Source organism: Rhea americana, unplaced genomic scaffold, assembly GCF_003343005.1.
Source record: "Rhea americana isolate MKP2758 unplaced genomic scaffold, rheAme1 scaffold_31, whole genome shotgun sequence".
In the NCBI taxonomy this organism is placed as follows: domain Eukaryota; kingdom Metazoa; phylum Chordata; class Aves; order Rheiformes; family Rheidae; genus Rhea; species Rhea americana.
Genome location: NW_028186435.1, coordinates 3758258 through 3763961, shown reverse-complemented (window position 1 = coordinate 3763961; position 5704 = coordinate 3758258). Strand labels below are relative to the sequence as shown.

The 5704-nt window shown below is 42.4% G+C and overlaps 1 long non-coding RNA gene across 1 annotated transcript in view; it reads left to right on the top strand.

Annotated features, from left to right (window-relative positions):
* Positions 1-2627, top strand: part of LOC146593008 (uncharacterized) — an 11043-nt gene extending 8416 nt beyond the window's left edge. The window contains exon 4 of the long non-coding RNA XR_014896491.1: positions 2443-2627. This is a non-coding gene — a long non-coding RNA (uncharacterized LOC146593008). The remainder of the gene's footprint in view (positions 1-2442) is intronic.
* Positions 2628-5704: the final 3077 nt, after the last annotated feature.

Genomic DNA, 5704 nt, shown 5'->3' with positions numbered 1-5704 from the left:
ACCTTACTGATTCTATGATTCTGTGGTTCTGTGAACACAAATTGAAACATAGGAAATGCCATTTAAACATACGATGAAACTGTGTTTCTGTGAGAGTGGTCAACCACTGGAACAGGTTGCCCAGGGGTTGTGAAGTCTCCATCCTTGGAGATACTCAAAAGCCAAGTGGACAYAGCCCTGAGCAGCCTACTCTAGGTGAGCCTGCTGTGAGCAGAGGGTTGGACTAGGTGATCTCCAGAAGTCCCTGCCATCCTCAGTGGTTCTGTGATTCTGTGTAAGAGGATGTTGTCAGTAAACCATTAATGAAGAGATATGAGGAAAATTTCAATCTATTAAATTTCCTCTCCTTTCATCTTATTTACAGAATTAAATTCATTAATCTGGTCTTTGTCATTGAATTATCCTTTCTGCAATACAGTGAAAGGGACAGTTCAAATGCAAGTAGTTACTTTAAATGGCAATGGGAAATTCAAATGTTATGCCTGAAAATTCTTTCCAGAATTCATGTACCGAAAGAGTAGTCAGTGATCTAGAAGCTGATTTTATCTTTGGTCAACAAGGAACTTTCTCTTCAGCTCTTTGCTAATATTTCATTTTGGATGATTTATGATATACTCCTTTTAACAATACTTTCTATCATCTTTTTTTCCCCGTGCTACTTTTAGTATGCTGGAATATGTTAAAAAGTGAATTTATTTAATCATAAATGAAACCGGAATTCAGCATTTTCTGTAGCCTTAGCATTTTGCCCAAACTGACTTGTTTGACATCTTTGTCCCAGTGCGCTGGATTTGCTTTCTTGCAAAATAATCCAGATGTTCAACAGCAGTTTAAGAAGAGCTGTATCCAGTTAATGGAAGCATGCAAAGAWCCAGAACACTGGAAATCAGTAGAACGCCTCCTAATTTTATCTACGGTCCGTATTTATTGCTGTTCGTTACTGTATATGCCTTCCCTCCCACCCCAGCTGCCACCAYGCAGATGGCATTCCCAGCAAAACAGTTCAGATTCCTTGTGTTATTTGTTGTCTGAAAGTGCTAACAGGTGACTGGGAGGAAGAGGAGGACTAGCATTACATTTTTCAGGTGAAGTCCTGTCCTGAATTCTACCTGGTCATCTGCGAGAGGTCCTGGGSATTACCGGGGTGAGGGGGGAAGTAGGTGTGAAAGAATTTGATAATGTGCATATAATGACCTTTAATGCATTCTGAGGCTTTCATTTATTAAATGTCTGAAAATTTTAGTCTTGTTTGCCCTAGAAATCAAGTGAAAACAATGGGGATAAAGCAGGCATTGCTGCAAAGTTGTTACTATTAAATGCAGACACAAAAGGGAATGATTGTGGTGTCTACAAACAGATTGCTAATGACAAGGAAACAAAACAATTATTCTTAAGTAAAGATTTACTTCCGGTTTATTTTTAAATGTCTTTCATTCAGGCTTTTTATATTAGTCATTTCTATATGCTTTTATCATTGTATGTCAAACCCAGCATTTACTGAGAAAAATATGTCGGCCTGGGATTTGATACAAGAAAAGAGGAAAGGAGAGATAAGATAACCTTTTTACTAAAGGATAATGCAGTCATGGATGCCCAATATTTGCATTTACAAATTCATTTTTCAGCTATCTGTAACTTTGCTAAACTTTCATTTTGGGGGCTGAAAAACTCCAAAACTAGTGTGTACCTCAGACTGAAAAATATTTTTTGAAGTTTCAGCTAAAACGATTTTGCTGAACAAGGCCAAGGGGGAAAAAAAGGAGTTATTGGTTTTGGCATCTTACAAGCGTCTCTGCAACTGTTTTGTTGGGAAGCTCCAGTACCGCCGCATGTTGCAACAAGGACTCGATATTTGGTACATCTGACAGCAGGGGTTTTTTGGATATCTTGTGAAGATTAATTCAAAAGACCACTCAGAACACAAGCTTCTGAAAAATATCAGTTCATAAGCACATTGCAGAGGTTTTGCTTCCCAGCTGCGGTTGGGGGGTCACTGAAGCCCCGGATCCGAGAGCGGGGACAGACGTCCTTTTCAGTGACTCTCGCTGGAGCGCTTGAAGCAGGTACTGCCCCATCTGCTTGTCTCCGCTCCCACGTCTCGGATGTCGCTGGCTGTCTCAACGCTCTAACCTTGTTTCAGCGCAGATGCAGGGAGGCAGTGCCGTTCGGTGCCAGTGCCAGCCTAGCAGCCCCCAGCTGCTCGTTCCCAGCCTGTGCCCTCCTGCAGCTGTCCTTGCACGATTTTTATGGGGCTAAGTGACAAACTGGATCAGAAAAAAAAAAGCACGAAAATTCTGCTTTTTCACCTGAACTGACTGCCACAACCAGTTCAAGGCAGGGATGGCTGCAGCTCAGTTCACTAGAGGGCAATTGTCTGTGCTCCGAGATCAGGGAGACTCTCTTTTCCGTGCACTGAATTCTCCCTCGTTTTTTCACATGCAGGTATCATAAGGAGACCGGAGTAAGTTTGCACACACCCTCCAGCTGGCACAGCTTCCTGCAACGGGGGCAGCTGAGGGCTGCCGTTCCCTCCGGCAGGCGGGAAGCGTCCCCTGAGCTACCGCTGCGAAGTTTCATAAAGCTCCTCCGGCAGATCCCTTCACGTTTTACACCTGCTTTCCAACTGCCTTCAAAGGTAACTAAGTGCTAATAATGCTAACATGTAAAGTCAGATCTCTGCTGGTGCCATTAACACTTTTTCATGTGCAAAAGATGTAGTTAACATTTCTATCCAGTACCACAACCAAAACTCTTTACTGATCAGGTGGGAAAGTCTCTCAAACTGTACGATGAAAGCTGGGTAAAATCCCCCCAAATTAGAACCAGAAAACAAAGGACTATGCGACTATGTAATCAGTCAGCTTTCAAACTGGAGTCAGCAATTTGCCATTTACAGCAGGACAAATCACTTACTTACAAACAATCTTACAAAGTGGAAAATTTGAAACCACTTATTGGGGTTGTGCAATAATATGTACAATATAATTCATAGGTCTAGAACCTGAAAAAGAGATGTGTTTTCGAAAGTGGCTCAAGGTACTTTACAGTCTATTGTGCACTAAAAAGAGTTTCTATGGCGGGAACAAGTTTGGACCACTAGCAGGGGTGTTGTTTTCCTCACGATTCCATAGAGCTGTGGAGGTCTGTGAGCTTTTCCTGAGAGATTTATGCAGACTTATCTGTGAAATGTCAGAGCACTTTGATTTGCTACATGAAGCTCTACACTGAGGGTGGGGGAGAAACTGGAAAAAAAAAAAAAAACAAAAAAACCCCAGGAGCCTGCAAACTGGTACGGAGTGAAAGACCCTGACTGGGTAGTATACATTTGTGCCATTGATTACAGCATGCTGATTTCCCCTGGTTTTACTCATCTCCCAGATTCTCAAGAACTGAATTCTTAGGGTGCCAGTAAAACAAAATGAATGAATTTATGTAGTACACAACAAAGCCTGTGAGCAGGTATGGACGTAAGAAAGGAGCAGTCTGTGCATTGGGTGAAAATAAGGCATCTAAATATATATATCAGGTGAAAAATAGAATGATAATGACTAAAAAAAGGAAGTTCTCTTTCTTTTTCCTGTTTAATTACATTTTAAGAACTTCCGATTTAAACAGCATGAGACACAGATTTCCTCATCATTTGAGGACCAGTTAGATACRTATGTGTATATTATTCATGTTCCAGCTGATTATGCCATTGTATATACTAGAAGTGTCCTGTTATGTTTGTTTCTTTGACTACCTTGGACAGCAAAGCTAGGTAGGAGCTTTTTGACAAAATGATTTTTCACCAAAAAAAAGCTTCTAGCCAAAACTATGCAGGAAATGGGTCAAATCAGATTTTAAAACACTGAAAAATTAAATTGGATGAAGCATGAGCTTAACACTTCAAAATTAAAGATTTGATTTTCTTTTTCAAATAGGAAATATAAACAGACTTGAATGCAATCCAAATGTTTTAAAATCACCTAAATGAAATCTTCCAATGGAAATTTTTGAAATTGTTATTTTCAGTTCATAAACTTTGTTAAGTGTTTGGGTTTGGTCACAGATCGGGAATGGGAGATTTTATCAAGACAGGAAACAATACAAATCTAGTACTAACTCAGTCCAATATAGTATATAGAGCTGAAAGCGAAGTTCAGTGGAAGCGAATAAAGAACTACAGAAGCATCCCCAGGGAAAAAAAAAAAAAAAAAAAAAAAAAAAAGAGGTAAAAAGAGGTATTCTATTTTCCCGTTATACCTGTTCCCTAGCCTTCAGTCATTCATTAGTAGCTACAGTTCTAGTAAGATTCCTATCAGGTGTGTCTATTCCAACAAGTAAAGTATAATTATCATGAATAATCTAGATCCCTTATTTTSACCAGTGTAAAATGGAAGAAACAGAAATATGGGGCATGAGAGTAACAGAATTACCAAAGCTGGCCAAGGAATTTGTATAGGAGTTGGGACTTCCTGAACAAACTGAGAAAGATGATTAGAGGCCATGCCTCTTAGAAGGCTCTAAAATTTTGACGAATCCAAGGTCTAGTTATTTTGAAGTAAATGATGAACTACACAAGAGCATCCTGTCACTGGAGATGGAAGTTCCCCTAAAGGTGCTTGAGAAGGAAAACAACCAGGCAGCAGCTYGATCATCTCTTTGCTCTCAGTTGAGATAATTTTATGATGGCTGTTGATTTAGAAAACACCTGGGTTTAACTGTAAGTGCATGTTCTAGCATTTCACTGAGAAGAGGGTTGACAGCTAGACTTTACAATGTTTGTGGTACTGGAAGGACTCCTCCATTCCCATCCTGTTCAACTTCTTCATCAATGACCTGGATGAGGGGACAGCGTGCCTCCTCGGCAAGTTTGCTGATGATACCAAGCTGGGAGGAGTGGCTGACACACCAGAGGGCGGTGCTGTCATTCAGAGAGATGTGGACAGCCTGGAGAGATGGGCAGAGAGGAACCTCATGGGGTTCAACAAGGGCAAGTGCAGAGTCCTGCACCTAAGGGAAAAATAACCCCAGGCACCAGTACAAGCTGGGAGGCTGACCTTCTGGAGAGCAGCTCTGCAGAGAAGGACCTGGGAGTGCTGGTGGATGACAGGTTGACCATGAGCCAGCAATGTGCCCTTGTGGCCAGGAAGGCCAATGGTATCCTGGGGTGCATTARGARGAGTGTTSCCAGCAGGTSGAGGGAGGTGAWCCTGCCCCTCTACTCAGCCCTGGTGAGGCCTCATCTCAAGTACTGCATCCAGTTCTGGGCTCCRCAGTACAAGAGAGACATGGAGCTACTGGAGAGAGTCCAGCGTAGGGCTRTGAAGATGATCAGAGGGCTGGAGCACCTGCCCTATGAGGAAYGGCTGCGAGAGYTGGGCCTSTTYAGCCTGGGGAACAAAAGACTGAGGTGGGGATCTTATCAATGTGTRCAAATACCTGAAGGGAGGGTGTCAAGGGGAYGGGGACAAACTCTTTTCAGTTGCCCCATGTRACAGGACAAGAGGCAAYGGGCAGAAATTGAAGCAYRGGAAGTTCTGCCTGACCGTGAGGGGGAATTTCTTCMCTGTGAGAGTGACGGAGYACTGGMMCAGGTTGCCCAGAGAGGCTGTGGAGTCTCCCTCTCTGGAGATCTTCAAGGGCTGCCTGGATGTAACCCTGTCTACCACGCTGTAGGTGACCCTGCTTAGCAGGAAGGTTGGATTAGCTGATCTCCAGA